Source organism: Harpia harpyja, chromosome 1, assembly GCF_026419915.1.
Source record: "Harpia harpyja isolate bHarHar1 chromosome 1, bHarHar1 primary haplotype, whole genome shotgun sequence".
NCBI classification, from domain to species: domain Eukaryota; kingdom Metazoa; phylum Chordata; class Aves; order Accipitriformes; family Accipitridae; genus Harpia; species Harpia harpyja.
Window position 1 is genome coordinate 20,429,730 of NC_068940.1, and position 18,379 is coordinate 20,448,108.

The window sequence follows — 18,379 nt, forward strand, 5'->3', positions numbered from 1 at the left end:
CAACCTAGTAAGACATTAATTGGTACTACTGTGTAGCTGTAGTATATGAAATTAATTGTAACTATATGCATCTTTAGAGAAAGTCTCTAAATATATTTTAAGAATTATTTGATTTTTAATTAATATACATACCTGTCACAGTAATTTTCAATTAAATGTTCTTATGAGATATTCAGCTTAAACTGTGTTGAAGGAAAAGTTATTAAAAGGAAATCTTGTAACAGGTGTGTAAATCTAATTGGACTTGTATATAGACTTGTTTTCTACTTGTTTTTTTGATGCAACAGGAATGAGAGGCAAATGAACTGTTTTTCCACTTTATTTGGAAAGAGATGCACTTGTATTTCATACCTTAATTATAAATGAGATCAATCTGAAATAACTTAATTGTCCTACTCTGCAAAGTGGCTGCCTTCTATTAATCTCTCGCTGTATATTCACAAGAGCGGAAGTAAAGAAAAGAAGTATCAAAATTCAACGTATTAAGGTGCACCTGATAGAAGTTTAGAGGGTGTGGAATATTCCAGTCTCTTCTATGGAAAATTAAGAGAAATCTCATTTTGTGAGACTGCACAAAGGAGTCTTACTGCAAGATATGCCATGTTTGAATTGTACTGATTTGGCTGCCTTTTAAAAAAAAAGTCAACAGCAGCAACCCTATTAAAGTAAATAAATTCCTTAAGCAGAAAAGCACAGCTGGTCTTTGAAAATATAATCTGGATTTTTCAAGGCTGCAGTCTCGATCCTCCAAAGTTTTCTTTTTACCATGTGCTTAATTAACACTCTGTAGTCATGGAAACTTCAAGCACCTGTAATTGTTCCTCACAACCATGTTTAATAGTCTGGAAATAGCATGTCATGATCTTTAATTTCTAATCTGTTCTGAATTTCATCAACGTTCTTCATCGCTAATGACTCCCCCCACCTATCCTTTGCTCTGCAGCCCACAACCTGTGAAACTGGCGTTCAGAACAACAGCTGCTGCAGGCTTCCTTGCAGCAGGCCCTTGCCAATACTAACCTCTGATTCCACAGCATGTAATCTCCACAGTGCAAGGTCACAGGCTTCTTGCCTTCTTTTTCCATTCATTACCTGCGGCATCAGAGCCCCAGAGAGCAATTTCCTTTCTCTCTTACCCACTGTTTTGAAATTCCAAATATTTGCTGTAAATTAGCAAGGATATACAGTACACTGATTGTCACGGAGCACCACAAAATGCAGCTTTATTGTTTAAATAGTAAAGGATCTTAATGCGTAGCTTTTACCAGCAAAGAAGGGAACAGAAGAATGTCAGACCTCCTTTCAGTATTTCCTTTCTTGTGGAAATCCAGGGAGAAAAATACATGGAGCCCCAGATGTTTAGTGAAAGACAGGAGCTGGGCTGACAGACAATTCCATCAAGAACACAAGAGACAAACTGGAAAGTATGTGTACAGCCACAGGCAGTGCTAATTTTGGGGATGAGCCCTTTACAAAGTAAAATTGCCTATTAAAAGGAACTCCAGTTGGCATTAAGTTAGAGGGAAGTTTCTTCCAGCTCGATTCCATTAGATAGAGCTACCCTGTTTGTTAGCTGAGAAATGAAGGAGTGGATAGCCTTCGTGCTGGTACGGGAGCACTGGGATCCCAATGGATATCTCTGTACCTTTACTAGACTGTGTAGATAGCTCTCAAGACATCTTCGGAGTTTGGGTTTAGAATTCTATCCCTTTTCATGGGGGAGGAAAAACTAGTCCCTTTGCTCCTTAAATCTATGATCTCAATAAACGACTTCAGAAGATTATCTGTTACAGAAAGCTTATACTTTCCTCCCTTTGGGCTCCCCTCCTTTCAGGCTTTTCTGCAGGTATCCAGCTTAGTTTGATGCATAAGCATTATCTGCCTTGTATCACAAGTCACACATTATTCTCAACCTCCTGCATGGTTATTTTTCTTAAGAGAAAACATGCTGTTAGTTTTGTGCAAGGAACAGTTGCTAAATGATTATTATTTGCTACAGATTATATCACCTCATAACAGCAAAGCGTTTCTTTACAACGAGTTAATAAAATGCAGGAGAAGGCATCCAATTTCCATCTAAAATAAATGGTGAATCTATTAAAACGTAAAAAGGTGTTAAAAATATCTGCAGTCTCATCTGTCAGAAGGGGTGGGCACATAATATTGTGGAAAAGGTACTGGCTTTTTCCCAAGCTGTAAACCCATAAGGTTCTATGAATGCTTTAAGGCAGCATAATTCAGCACTGCTGCTGGAGGGAGTGGAAGCACCATGCACTCTATAGGGGAACTAATCCACAGGTAAGTTTTAGCCCTGCCGCACAGGTTTGCTGCACTTGGATGCTTAACATGATGCAGATTGGCATGGGCTAATTGGACGCGCAAAAGAACATCACTCCTTCCAGTGGCAGTTGATGCTTTATCATGCTTATAAAAATGTTAGAAATGTTGTGATGCTGAAACCAACCTCTTCATATTTATTATATTTCAGTCGAAGCTACATTCTCTAAATTCTGTAACCTTCTGAAAAAGCATGATTTCCTTCTCTAAGAAGCTTATCCTCCCACAAAAGTTCAGTAATGCTTTGCAGTGGTGCAGTCCTTGCTGTTTTTTCTATGAAACTATTCACTTCTCAATGGCAAACTCAGAACCTGAGTTGCAGGATCACTGGCACATTTGAAGGTGTGGAAGAAATATCCTTATGGACTGATTTTTAGAGATTATCTGTTGGGATCATGAACTGCATTTCTCATAGAAACTTACAATGCTTTTTCTATTTATGAAGTACTGCAGTAGTACTAGTGATTCAGGGCTAGTATGTAGAAAGAACAATGAACACCAGTATAACAGAACACGAGTGGAAAGAGCAATGTGGGGACAGGAGCAACAGGGAAGACATTCACCAATGCACATAGCTGCTGCAGTTGATACACAAATGATCAGACCACTATGACTCTTACGCTACATTTAAGGTAGATAGCGTCAAGCCGTAACAGATATGAAAATAGAGCTTCTGATTTCTCTCATTGTGGCACCAATCCAAGTCAGCTATACTGATTTTTATGGAATTTCTCCAGATTCAGGACAACAAAACTAGGAGAAAGTTAGACTTTCACATAAAGGTTAAGGCTATCCTGATTATTCGTGAAGATTTTCATTTTACTTACTTTTCTTTTCAAAAGCTAGAATTTGGTATTTATTAAACTTAAAACAACCTTTTACATTAGTCTCTGAGTTTCTGAATGTGGCTGAGATGTAAAGGCAGGACGAAGGAAGGATTGCTCTTGCTCTAAAATGTTATTAGGAAATGCCATATAGTCTAAAAATAGCTCAGGAAGATGAACTGTACAGGATGTGCCAACTCCCTTGTTAGACAATATGCTTTGAGATTAGTGGGTAATAAATAAATTATGAAATTATTTCCCCAAAGCTTTCTTTACACTTTTTCATATAGCTTTATGTACAGGTGGTCACTGATGGAACTATCTGAGATAAACAGTCTATGCAGGACTGAGTCACAGGTTTGTGCAGATCAAAAGCTACTTCCCAAGAGAATGACATAATATACTACAATTCCCACACCACAAGAAAATGCAGCCTGGCTACTGAGCAGCTGTAACTTATGTCCTTGGAACCCACCAGTTCAGTTTCTTGGAGGTAAACTTAAGATTGCTTTTTCACAGTCTTTCAGACAGTTTCCAGCAGCACTATAAACAAACAAATGAGAAGCAGTTTTGTACAGACATGTAAATATACATTTCCCTGCACACAAGGCCAATTTGTGGTCCTCACTTCAGGAGGAGTTGTTTTTCTTTTACTAAACAAAAATGTATTCCTCCTAAACAAAAACGGAGGCAACTCATATTCAGCCTCCCACAATGTCATATTCAATAGGGGACAGTTATAAGCTAGCAGAACATAATTATGTTACTCCCTTGAAAGGGGGAGTCTTTCTCTAAGAATCAAGACAATTGGCTGTGCAGAGCAGAACATCTCTAGCTGACTACGAATGTATATAGAATCATTCTCCTTTCAAAATACACCTCTGTACAAAGAGCCAGTTCAGTTCCCCTAAGCCTATGTAAGAGTTTCTTCACTGGAGACTTTGTGCTTAGCCTCAGCAGATCCCCTGACATAAATAAAGTTTTGAGTAACATTGCCTTTAAAGGCTTGAAGTTAGGTGAGGAAATTTTACTGGATTATAAAACCAAGATTTTGCCTATAAATTAGGAAGCAGTAGCACTATCGTGGAACTAAATGGTAGAGCTGTGTTATGTAAAGGATTAATATAGAGTTTTGCTAAGCAATATCGTAGAGCAACTCGAGCCTGCTTGGGGAAAAGCTTTTAGAGCGCAAGTTACAGAAGGCAAGGAGAGAGGTTGAGTGTAGATGGCAGACTCCTGTCATAAACCAGAAAGGGAATAAATACACGGGCAAATATCAGAGGTAGCAGAAAGGAGGAAAATGATCTTTTCACCAGCAGGGGACTGTTCATTTTAACCTTGGATGCCAGGTTTGCTGGACAAAAAGGCAAAAAGCTGCAGGACAGAATCCACCATAAATAAACAATAGCAGGACAGAAGTTTATTTTCAAGGCTTTGATTGAATCTGCCTCGCCCAAGTGATTCTGAGTTTTCTCTAAGATAACAATCTTCTCCTGGCTTATTCTTTCTGTTTTCATATAAAGTATAGCCTTAGACATTGATAACCTTTGCTTTGTCCCTTAAAATAGATGGGAAGGTTTCCTTTAATCTCTCACTAGTCATATCTATGGACTGAAGTGCAGTTAAGGGACAGTCCCAGTTCTGACATCGTCATTCACTACCATTGGCCAAAGACTTTGTGTTTTCAAACTTTAAGGTGCAATATAGAGACCTAAATGGACTTCAGAACTAGAGAAGGTAAGAAATGCCCTGCTGGTCAGACCTGTGGCCCTGTCTCTGACAGCAGAGTAGTACACACTATTAAGGAAGAGCATGAAAGCCTTTCTGCTTTCTAGAATCCATTCTCTTCATACAACCCAGCATCCATATTTGTTGCTTTAGAGATCTAGACGGTACCTACCTGCCTGTTCTCTTCAGTATCTTTGTATAGACCTGCTGTGTATGTACTTGCTTAACCCTTTCTGAACTTGTTAATCCTGCTTGCCTCTACAACCTCCTATGGCAACAAATGCCAAATTATTACCAGTAATTAATGATTCCCATTATCTGTTTTAAACCTAGTTTCATTAAATATATATAGTTCTCCTATTTGGTAAAAAAGAAACATTCTGCATTCGGCTTCTCCACTCCTCCGTGATCGCCTAAGCCTTAGTCATATGCTCTCTCAACCTCATCCTCTCCAAAAAGATCTGTAGCGTTTTTAGTTCCTCCTTGAAAGGCAGTTGCTACATCCCCATCATTTCAGTTGCTCTGATGCTACTATATCCTTTGTGCTGTGTGGAAACCAGAACTGCTCACAGCAGTCAAGATGTAGATGTACCAAGGTACCATATACTGGCAAATAAATCCCTCTGTCTTGTTTTCAGTACCTTTCTTGACAATGACCAAAATTTTACTGGCTGTTTTTGGCTGCTGCATATTCATAGAATGACTGTAAGTCATTGCACGCTAAACTCTCTTTCCAGTGTTGTAGCTATTAATTCCAAGTTTAGCATTGAAGTAATTTGATTTTAAAGTGCTGATTTTGATTTTGATTTTTAAAAGTGCTTGCCCACTGCTTGACATTAACATGACTGAAAAGGAAAAAGAGTTACTGTATCTCAAAGATACTTATACCTTTCCCATGCTAGTCTTGAGAGAGCTGGAGAAGGTGAGAAATTTGTTGTGTTTCAGTCAAGTGAAGATTCTGCTTCCTACTGTCCAGGAGTTCTGTTGGTGCAGAGGCAGCATATAAATAAATAGATAAATTATGTGGAAAAAAAAATCTGGTCAAAGACAAAACTCCCAACTTTTCCTTCTTAAATGCATTATCTTAAAAGAATATGTTTTTGTGTAGGTATAAGTTAGAGAACTTGAGGGATGCAGTGGCTTAACTTAAAAATAACCAAGGTAAATGTAGGACATGCCTGGAAATAAGTTCATGATTTAGTTTGAGAGGTAAATGCAACCACAAAAGAGCAAAAAACAGTAGAACTTGTATCTGGCTTTAATTGCAGATTTTAATACTTTGACCATAAGCTTGCTGAGATGTCTTTATAATTCCCAATTAAAAGGCAATGCTTACCTAGGAACCCAGCAGATACACAAGAATATGGAAAGTTTAGAAGTTCTAAAACATTCTTGCTAGATTTTCAACCACTTTAGTTATACCTGAGGTCTGTGACATTTTTCATTTCATGTAGTAAATGACAGAATTGCAAATCCACTATTTTCTAAATTTGTTTTATTGTTTCTTGGAAAATACTGTTAGTAGTGTCAGTCATGAATAATATTCTCTGTAAATAGAAGGAAAATATGCCTTTTAAGCACAGTCCTTGATCCCTTTCTGCAGTAGATGGGACAGCAATCATCTATATTTATTTAGCATTCCATTTATACAAGCATATACATGAAAGAAACATGATAGGAAAGATGAGGATGCAACAATTTTATCTGGTACAGGAGCAGGGAAATTGGCTGTACAGGATATTCCAAACTGATCTGAATACATCATCCTTGCACAGAACTTGAGGGGGAAAATAAACATGAAAAAGACGTGGTGCTTCTTGAACAGTGACCGTTAGTACCAGAATAATTCAGGCCGCACTGTCAGGTGAGAAAAAAAGATATCATCTGTAGGGAGAAAATCCCACCTGCTCAGAGCAGGTCTAACATAAAGAGGAGTGGTAGGACTGTGTGCTTAAGCGAACTGTACTTCATGTAATACAACTGCATAGATAATCAGCTGTTACTACAGTAGTATGAAATGAAGTTATGAACACTAAGCACTGTCAAAGCTTCATAACTGGTGATGCGTCACAGTGGAAACAATATACCATAATGCCGTTTGCTATTTTAAGACTGGATGTATTTAACCAATTCCTGTATTTAACATCTGAATCCCAGCTGTGCACAGCAAGTCTTTATATTACCCAGTGAAAAGATTTTGACAAGTTCTGTCTTGGCAGTAATACCACAGAATGATCACAGAATGATGCAACTCGACTTGTACGTGGTATTATATTGGTTCTGACCTAGATAGCCCACAGAGCATTTGAAGGATACGCGGAAACAAGATTTAAAAAATGATTGCATTCCAGGTTGTTAAATTCATAAGGGATCAAAGGCTAATCCTGCCTTTAGCTGCTCAGAATAAAACCAAGATACAAATGTCAAATGTCTTTACAGAGTAACAGTATGTCTTTCACATTTGCACAAATTCTAACTTGTATATTCCATTATTTAAGCCATACTTCTTTTAAGTAGCAATTCTTTATAACAAAAAGCCTGTGGTAAAACTTTCATGTACAAATGAATCCCATTAATAAGCAGACTGCCTATTTGGCTTGACAGGATGAGACATGTGCTGTGCAAGATCTGTTTCCCACATGGTAAGCTTTGTCACATAGTCTGGCTCTAAGCAGTTGCATTATTTTCTATGTCACTAAAGTTAAATAAAAATGTTAAGAAAAGCTGTCAACTGTGAAAACAAATCAAAATAAAAAATTAAGCACCCAAACATGATTTATTGTTTCATGTGGCAAAACATTACTAGAACAATGAGGAAGGGGTCTGTCCGATGATTTATTTTATACTCTGAACATACTTAGTGTAATTCCTCAGTAGGAGCAGCCACTTTTCTCTTTTTGCATGTCTTCCACAAAACCCCCACCAGAAAAATGAAAAAATGAAAAAATGTTTAAAAGGTCTTGGGAAGATCAGAGAAATCAAACCTATTTTAAGTCAACTGTATTGTCATCAGTGGTTCCCATGCTAGGTATATTAACTGGCATCCATTGCTTTCTAGCTAAAAATCGTATGTTGCTCATGTGAGAAAAGGCATAGTGAATTAAGAGTAGAACTGCATGGCTTGAATGGCACAGAATTATAAAATTCAGCATATATATAAAATGGTTGAATATGCATACAAAGACAATTTTATTTTCATCAGCAATTCCCTCTTCCATGTATAATATGCTTATAGCAAGGCTGTGATTTTATCGAAATTATCACAAACCAATGCTGTTTAGCCTGAGCATAAGGAATAGATGATCTTTCAGATACATTGAAATCAGAGATGAATGTCAGACACATAAGCTTGCTTTTACATCTATTCTGAATCCAGTAAAATATTTCATGTCATTAAGGATCACCAACAGTTGTATGGCACTTTAAACTACATGTGTAAAAGAATGTGCAGAATATTTTCATAAATTAAGTAATCAATTCATGCAAATCAGCTTTAGTGCTATTTTAGTCCTATTTTGCAACTTTTTTTCCACTTTTTAGTGGCAAAGAAGTAGTTATTGACAAAAGAATTTTGCTTCTTTTCTATGTTTGTCGTATTGAGGATTCTGAGTGCAAAACAGAACTGAAATGATTTGGCCACTGATTTTCAAATAAGTTTGCAGGACTTGTAGAGAAGAAATAGTGCTCTGTCAACACAAGTGTGCATCTCTCAGAGATGCCTACAAAGATACCATGATACTACCTAATGGAAAGTGTCTTCTACAGTGACCTAGGAGACTAGATCATAGCATATAGCGCCATAAATACCTTGACATCACTGAGACTGGCCATGAGCTTGACAGTGAGATGAGGTCACACTTTGGCTTCTAGAACTTTACTAAGTCCCATACGTAGCAGTACCAGTCAAGAAGTGGTAGCATTGTTCTTCAACTGACAACAGCTATTTGGGTTGGACATGAGAAGGAAAATAATGAATGTGAGTTCTGCTAAATGAACAGTGCAAGTGGCTTCTAGTTCTTGTTTTCTTAGCTGGTGCTTTTTTCCCCCTGCAGTCAGGGAGAGGCTGGATATTATTAAACCTTGTAATATGTGTCCATTCTGTCCTGTACCAAGAAAAGCAATAAAAAGATGCCTAACCTTTTCTATCTTGAGATGAATGTCTTCTTTACTACCTTTGCTATGAGAGATCCAATAACAGAATAATTTCTTCAGGCACTGTTCCTTTTTAACAATCAAGGTAGTAATTCCAAAACTTTGGCTTTTGTGCTTGGAAAGGGCAAACGGAATTGGGATTCAGAGAAAAGTTTGGGAACTGCAGCTTAAAGTATTGCTTTTTCCCCCTGCTCTCAACTACTCTTATCATTTGCATCTGTGCAGAATGAGCATGAATTGTTACTGCTATGACTATATGCTCTCCTCATACGTGTAGAATGACTCACTGAATGACCAGGAATAGACTAGTTCTTAATCCAATTGTCAGGTGGTTAGGAGTCTTTTCTTTCTCCTAGGTCTAGAAGCATCTACCATGCTTATCATTGCTAAAAGTGAAACTTGCTGTCCCCTCACATTTATGTGAAAATCATGTCATGTCTTTCAGGTGCAGTAGCAAGAAGCATGAAAAATGATCGAGTATATTGTATGCACTGCTTGTTATGCTTCACATCTAAATATTTTTAAGATTTGTTTCTTGAACTCTAGTGAATGACCAGATGCTAAAAAGCACATGCATGAGGAGAAGATAAAGATAAAAGCAAAATTGCTAGAAATAAAGAAGTACATTAGCCCTAGTGAGCAATTTGAGAAAAGAAGGGATTATTATGAAAACTGGTATGCAGCTGTCTGGCCCAGTGACTACGTGCCATCTTTCTTTTCTGTGAATTATAGCTAAAGTGATTAGATCTTTTCTAAAGGATAACATCAAGGACATAGATCACTCTTCCTGTGAAGTGAAATACAGAGTAGGATGTAGCATCTTCTGTCATCCTGGGAACCTGATATCCAGGCTTTTTTAAATGTCTGATGAGACTTATTTTCCATTCTAAATTTAACTTAATAACATTTTGTAACATACCTAGAATCAGTAAATCATCCATAGTTTATTATCATGCATATTCAATTGCATGTTGAGGTTTGCCAGCTGTCATCTACCATCTGAATTCCAACATAGAATACGCATAAACACTGACACAGTCCTTAGCTTTGAATATATTCACTATATTCACAAAACTAAATATTTCTAGGGTTTGTTGCACTTTCAAGTCATGCAAAGCATTCTGTGATTTGATCCCCTTCCTGTTTCTGGAGGAGCACATAATCATTGTGGAGTGACACCCAATCGCACCGGCAAACAGGCTCGTAAAAGCTGTAGGTGTCTGCAACAGTCGCTTTTAACAGCACGGGCAACGTCAATCCCAATCAAAATTTTTCTCCTTAAAATTGTTTGGTTCTCCCCCCCCCCCCCCCTTTTCTGGGAATAAACTTTCATTAAAAAAAAAAAAAGTCTTCCTCATTTCTTCCCCTCTTTGGTGTAATTTTAAGCAACATTGCACTGGATGACGTATACCTCTGAAGAAGTTCTCTTCAACCTTCCACTCTATTACAGCAAGGCCACACTGCTGTGCTGCCCCAACTTTGTCGTTATTATTCTTTCATGCCAATTCAGCTCTGTGAATTCTTCACAACAGTGAAGAAAAGAGTTAGGTTTTTCTTCGATTCTCTGACCATGTAACTAGGAAACAGCTCTATGTATCAGAAAATGATCATCATAGTTTCCCTATAATATTGATGTCATAATAAACTGTTAAAAGATAACTAGTTTTGAAAACAATGAAGATTCATCAGTAAAGCAGCTGGTATAAAGAGATAGTCTTTTTGTTACCTGAGTAATAGATTTCCCCACAGTGTTTTTTCCAGTGAGTAAACCTTTTAAGTCACTCAGCAGCTCAATGTTTTCTTGTATGTGTGATTTTTATTTATGATCCAAAACGTGTTCTGAAGGAATTAAAGTTTTCCTTACTGCTAGGGCCAAAGACCTTATCTCACAAATGATGTCTTAAATTTCTTTGATTCCTATCCCAAATTATATACAGGGATATTCAAAACTGAAGTTTGAAGCATTAAGTTTTATCTGATATCCTGGGTTCACATAATGTGTTTTTTTGATTTTGTTATTGTTATGTGCCTCTTGCCTTATCACTCTAAATGCATTAATTTCATTGCAGCTGTTCCTATACAAGAGAAAGTAGACTTGAGCATGATATAGTTTCCAAGCAGCCATCACTTTGATTTCTAATCATATATTTAAAGACTACATAACCAGTTCTGCGATAGTGTCTAAGAAATCAGGCGTCTTTGACATACACCACACCATAATACTGGAATCAGCTACAGTTTGCTTTTAAATCCAGAGAAGAAAACCACAGCAGTTTTTAAAGGAAAGTTTGAAATTAGTTCTTTTGTGATTGCATGTGTGTGTGTGTGTGTGTGTATGTAGTTTTTACTGTATTGTAAACGCTTATACTCCTCTAATAACCAGCGTATTTTAGTTGTAATGAAATGTACATCATCATCAAAGCTCCTTCATGATTTGGAAATGCTAAGCGAAATTCCAATTTCATGTAAACAAAGAAATTATCTTATGAATTTGTCTCAACAGCCTCACTATTCTGTGTTTTCTATAGCAAAAGACTGCATATTTAAATTTACAAACATTACTTTGTATTTGGAAAATGTTACTTTGGCAGTATTCCAGTGTTACATCAGATCACAGTATGATGTATTAGCTTGAAATCTGAACAAAGTATTTATTTGTGTTGTTCATAATTATAAATTTGTTTTAAACTATTTTCTGCTTCTTAGAAGTGTGAAAATAATATCAAGACTGTACACATTAATTTGAGGCAAACTTATTTAAACATATCTGTTTTATATCTTCAGAGATCTCCTATATCATTTTATGCAATTTTTAGACTCCTCCAACCTCTTTACCTCTTAAAAAAAAAAAAAAATTTAGACCTCAGAAATTAGGTATTTAAAATGTTGAGTAATGTCTAACCATAATGGAGCTCACAGACATTTAATTCCCTGTCCAGTCACTTACAGGAAATACACATTTATGTTACATTTTTTAAATTATGACTTTTTCTGTGACAGTTAATGAAGACAACTCTATAGGCATGATTTACCTAGACACTGAGTTAACTGATTCAGGAGAATGATTTAGAAATCAATTTTTTTTCCTAATTTCTGGGAAAACCTTAAATGGCTATCATAAAGACAGAATATCAGACTTGAACACAGTGAAAAATAAAAAAAGACACAGCTTTATTATTATCTAACAACCTATTGTTATGCTCTATAGCATGATAAAAAGTATGATAAAATGTGTTCTTTCTTGGTTGATTCTACTGAAAACTGCTTTTAAATGTCAAAATATTTAAAACTAATCTACATCTCATATCAGACTACACTTTTCTTCCGTGTCTGCATTTGAGTAATTAAATTTTACAGCTTTTTATTCAGTAGCATCTGTTTCATATTTTTGCACTGTAGTTAAGCTATCAATTTTTGGCAGTGTAATAACCCTGTTGAGTCAATAGCTTCTGTTTGCTGTGACATTATTGACTCAGCAGTGAGTTTTGCTTGTTTTTACAGCACATACACTTCATATACATGATCACTTTAGCTGATAGAGCATATTAATAAAAGATGTACCTCACTCGCTCTAGTAGAGTACTGTCCAGTGTCACCCATTCAGTGGAGACCCTAGGAAAAGGTTTTTATAATAACATAACTGGAGATAGCTTTGAAGCATACCAAATGATACAGCACTGCTGCCATATCTTCCAATGTACCTACAGCTTGAATACCTCTTTAAACTGGGCCAGGTGCTATTTGGCCTGTTTCAAGGACTGTAGTAAACTTTCCTTTTTATTGTTCTTTAGCCATAGCCTCTACACACTTAAGTGATCTGAATCATAGAATCATAGGATGGTTTGGGTTGGAAGGGACCTTAAAGATCACCTAGTTCCAAGCCCCCTGCCATGGGCAGGGACACCTTCCACTAGACCAGGTTGCTCAAAGACCCATCCAGCCTGGCCTGCAACACTTCCAGGGATGGGGCACCCACAACCTCTCTGGGCAACCTGTTCCAGTGCCTCACCACCCTCACAGTGAAGAATTTCTTCCTTATATCTAATCTAAATCTACCCTCTTTTAGTTTAAAACCATTACTCCTTGCTGCATCTCTACAAGCCCTTGTAAAAAGTCTCTTCCCATCTTTCTTACAAGCCCCCTTTAAGTATTGAAAGACTGCAATAAGGTCTCCCTGGAGCCTTCTCTTCTCCAGGCTGAACAACCCCAAGTCTTTCAGCCTGGCCTCATAAAGGAGGGGTTCCATCCCTCTGATCATCTTTGTGGCCCTCCTCTGGATCTGCTCAAACAGGTCCATGCCTTTCATATGTTGGGGACCCCAGAGCTGAACAAGGTACTCCAGGTGGGGTCTCACCAGAGCAGAGTAGATAGATGGGGAGAATCATCTCCCTCGACCTGCTGGCCATGCTTTTTTTGATGCAGCCCAGGATGGAATTGGCTTTCTGGGCTGCAAGCACACATTGCCAGCTCATATTCAGTTTTTCATCCACCAGTACCCACAAGTCCTTCTCTGCAGGGCTGCTCTCAATCCACTCATCACCCAGCCTGTAGCCATGTTTGCGATTGCCCCGACCCATGTGCAGGACCTTGCACTTGGCCTTGTTGAACTTCATGAGGTTTGCACAGGCCCACTCCTCATGCCTGTCCAGGTCCCTCTGGATGGCATCCCTTCCCTCAAGCAAATCATCTGCACCACTCAGCTTGGTGTCATCTGCAAACTTGCTGAGGTTGCACTCAATCCCACCATCTATGCCATTAATAAAGTTATTGAATAGTATTGTCCCCAATATGGACCCCTGAGAGACTCGTGACTGATCTGCATTTGGACATTAAGCCGTTGACTGCAACTCTTTGGATGTGGCCATCCAGCCAATTCCTTATCCATCAAACAGTCCATCTATCAAACCTGTATCTCTCCAATTTAGTGACAAGGATGTTGTGGGAGACCATGTCAAAGGCCTTATAGAAGTCAAACCAGATGATGTCAGTTGCGCTTCCCTTATCCACCAACGCAGCCACTCCATCATAGAAGGCCACCAGATTAGTCAGGCGTGATTTGCCTTTTGTGAAGCCATGCTGGCTGTCTCTAATCACCTCACTTGTAAGCCATATGCCACAGCTTCCAGGAGGATCTTCCATGATCTTACTGGGCACAGAGGTGAGGCTGACTGGTCGGTAGTTCCCAGACTTCTCCTTTCTACTCCTCATCAGAAAACAGTATCAGAGTGATATTCTGTAATTGCCTTTGGGTTTCATGCCTTAGAGTGCAGTGATTTCCCATTGCTATTGTACCTCATTGAGCAATATACACTGAGCTAATAAAAAACCCAACAATGCAATGGGTGTCTTACTGCAAAAATGTTCTCAGACATCTGAAGTTTGTCCTCAACATTTAAAAAAACATTAGTACCTTGTCTGAATTACAGGAAAATCTGTGCAAGTGAGAGGCATCTCTGTGAGGCTGACATGCTGACTGTGTAACTTGAATTATTTGGAGGGAAGAGAAGCAAAAAAATACATTTTCTTTAATTTCAGTTCAAATGCTTAAAACAATAACTTGTGTAGTTTCTGCATGTTAAATAACAACCACCATCACCCTCCTTTAGTACTAATTTAAATTAATAGAGCTTACCATGCAAAACTAATTGAAATTCCAATCCACATTTTAATAGAAGTCCATCAAAACCAGAACTACCAGCTGGAGGAAAAAAAAGGTAGAAATCTATAACATATATAAAAATTATTTTTGCCTCTGAAGAAGTGCTTATAGTTACTGAAAGATAGCCACACAGAGAACGTGGAAGGAGGAAAGTGTTGTTACTATGCTAACCTTTAGGTATTTTACATTTGACAGAACTATTGAACAGTTTCTGCCCTGTTTTAGGTAGAGAAGCAAAGAGGAAGAAAGAACAGGCATGCAGTCTGTGCTCCCCTGCATATCTAGGTTAAGTTCTTGGTGCCTAGGCTCCCAAGCGTTTTGAAAGCTGTTACAGCACCATTAATTTCACTAATCACACCGAAGATAAATGGGTCGGCTACAGGTGGCCCACAGGCCCTGGCCAGCTGTCCACGGCTAGCATTGGGGATAACAGATGCTTCAGCTCTCGCTCAGTTTATACTTCCACAGCACGTATGGGAAGGCATCGTATTCATCTCCTTCCTTCCAGAGTCCCTCCAGGAACAGCTAACAGTGCTCTGACTCCATCTTTCTTCAACACCAGAATTACAGTGGAATAGTTTAGCCACATGACTAGAACTGCAAAACAAATTAACACTGAGCAGAGTTACATTAACATATAAATGACTAGGCATTTTTTTGTACTGGTATCTGAAACCTAGATGCCAGAGAAAATAAGAATGCAGTCCACAGTGTTAAAGGACACATTGTATTTTGTATCTGAGTGAAGAAAAGATTTTGGTTTTTAAGTCTTTTTTCTTATTTGCAGTTGTATATGAACAAAAGTGCAGTACTGTGGATAGTTTCTGCTGGGTAGTTCTGAAAATTCTGTAACAAACTAGCAAATGAAGTCAATGTACACATTACAGGTTTGGGTTTTGAATACTTCAAAAATTACTTTTTTTTCAGATCAGTCTTTCTGATTCAGACATGTATATTTTTAATAAGACAGGCCTCAATACCAAGGCTATTAATGTAAAGTAAATCATAGGCTTCTTTCTACAACTAGAAAATAAATTGCCAGCCTTTCCTATAGTTAGCAAACTAGTATGGATCTCTCCCCCCTACTCAGCTTCAGCTTTCCATGAAGCTAATACAAACTGAACTGTTTCAGGCATCCATCTCTATCAAAGTTGGTAGAGTTCAGTAAACGATTCAGAAATCTTTGGGAGTGACAGAGGCAGCTGGCTGAGACTGACAGACACACTGAGCAAACCAATTTAAGAAAAGCTAAGTACACGTCTCAGAACCTGGCAGTAACCACATTTTACATTAGAGGTTATTAAACACAAATCACTTCTCAGGAGGCTTCTTTAAGAAATAAACACTGACACTGGCTCTAACAAAGAGCTTAAAAGATTAAAAAAAAAATCTAGTTCCTTATTAAGGAGATTGCAATTTAAATGTAATTCTTTGTAGGCTTCAGCTTGTTAATATGGATTTAATACAGTTTTGCATTAAATAATCATGCTTTAATGCAAAAAGCAAAAATGTGTTTTATGTTAACTTAAATTTAATGAGAAGACTATGGTCTGTCAAACCCTGAAATTGGTGGATCACATGTCCCCAAAAATGCATAATGTGGCAAGGATGAACATTTCAGTGTAAGATCTACAACAGTTAGGGGTGCTTTCCACAGCAAAAGAGAAAGATTAGCATAGCATTTGCCAGGACTACTTAACATAGAATTAATCAGATAAGCAAAGCAAAGCTGTGACTTTGTTCTTTGGTTTTACTGGGAAATGGAAAATTTATCATGATCACAGGTTTCTGAGATTTTGAGAGCCAGTCCAAGCATTTCTAGCATGACAAATTATTTTATAAAAAGAAATAAAATAGTTCCTTGCATTTTAAATTAAAGGAATGTTAATATGCTGTGGTGGTGCAGACCCCTTGGCCATGTTGCGATGTCAGGGCCAGCCAACACTGTGTTCTTGTTTTGGCTACAAGTGCAGTGAGTTGGGACAATCTGGTACTTTCTTATCCTGGCTAGGGTACAGTGAGTTAGGACGATTAGGCACTACCTAAGCATACCTGAAACTCCTGTTTCCTGGAACCGTATCTGAAACTCCTGCTGCCTGGATCATGGCTTGCCCTGGAAGGTGCCAGAAGTACCTGACAAGAATTGTGGCCAGAATGTAAATATACTGACCAAAGTCAATCATCTCACAATCCTATAAATAGCGATCCTAAGTGAGACCCCTTGAGGTCTCTGGGATTGCAGCAGGCTGTGACCCAGTATCTACCCCTGAGTTGGGATGCTTCTCAGGGTAGATTTTGCAAGGATTTCAAAGGGTAGATTTTGCGAGGATTTCAGAGAGTAGATCTCACAAGATTTTCCAAGAGTAGATTTCATGAGGATTTCCAAGATCATCTGCTGATAGATGCTGACAAAGAAGAAGGGGTCAAAGATCATCTGCTGACAAATGCTGACAAAGGACAACACTGAGTAATTCACTACAATTAGAATTCATGAAGTTTCAAAGCTCATTTGGTACCAATAACTTACTACAATTGACAAAGAGAGAAAAATCTTGATCATAGGCTAACCTCTATATCTGTGTGTGTGTGTGTTTGTGCATGTGCGATTCAATTTAGGAAACTCTGTAGTGTTGATTATAGCAAATTTTATTAAATCACTCTGATAATTGGCTGATGATTATGTATTGTTAAAAATCATATGACGTAATCTTGTGTTTTGACGTAATCTTGTGATTTACCGTAATACAGCTAATAAATCTTAAACTGCTGTTACCTCGAAGTTGTATAGGATCCATAATCACTCACTGCCTGACAAATTGGTGTAGTAACTCAACAGGAGGTTTTCCTTACCCTTTGTATCCCTTCCATTAGACTTAAACCATTGACCAAGTCTGAGACTAAGTCTGGATCCAGCCACACCTAGGCTCCTCTCTGAGAAGGAGTTTAGAAAGCAAGGTGGTCCATTCTGAACCTCGTGACTCAACAGGAGGGTCTCCCTTACCCTTTTGCATCTCCAGTCTCTGTGTAAATCATTCTAAATTGATTCTAACTCGATTTTCCTTTGTATGTTCCTTCCATGTAGTAATAGAGTGACCCTTGTCATCAAAGTCACACTTTTACAAATTCACACTAAAATCACTTTTACTGATACCTTTGATGGTGATTCTTTAAGTGATCTAAATTACTCATCTGCAACATATGCTGGTCACATTCACCTTAAACATTGAAGCAGGGTAGTGCTTGCTGGTAACGGAACTAAATTTATATTTCTCATTCCCTCTTAATCCTTCTCTCCCACCTACATGAATTTTGAATTGGATAATCCATTTATGTGTAAAATACATCAAGCACCCATCTTGTCTATGTGACTGCTCCGAAGGTATGTACAGGTGCAAAAATGTTTCCTAGTCAAGAGAACTTTTAATTAGAACATATTTCTTAATGGCTGTATTTTAGATTTGTTCCACTAAAACACAAAGGGCGATTATTAGTCTACTCTTCACATATAGTGTTCTGCTTTAATTTTGTGTGATTGCCTTCTAACATCTCTTTATCCTTTTCCTACACTCACTCTTTTAGCAAGTTCTTGCTAAAAACAAAATGTCAAGGATATAATTCAGATCCCTGATTCTTCTGCAAAATATATAAAACTTTAACCTGCCCTTAAGCAGGTTTATGG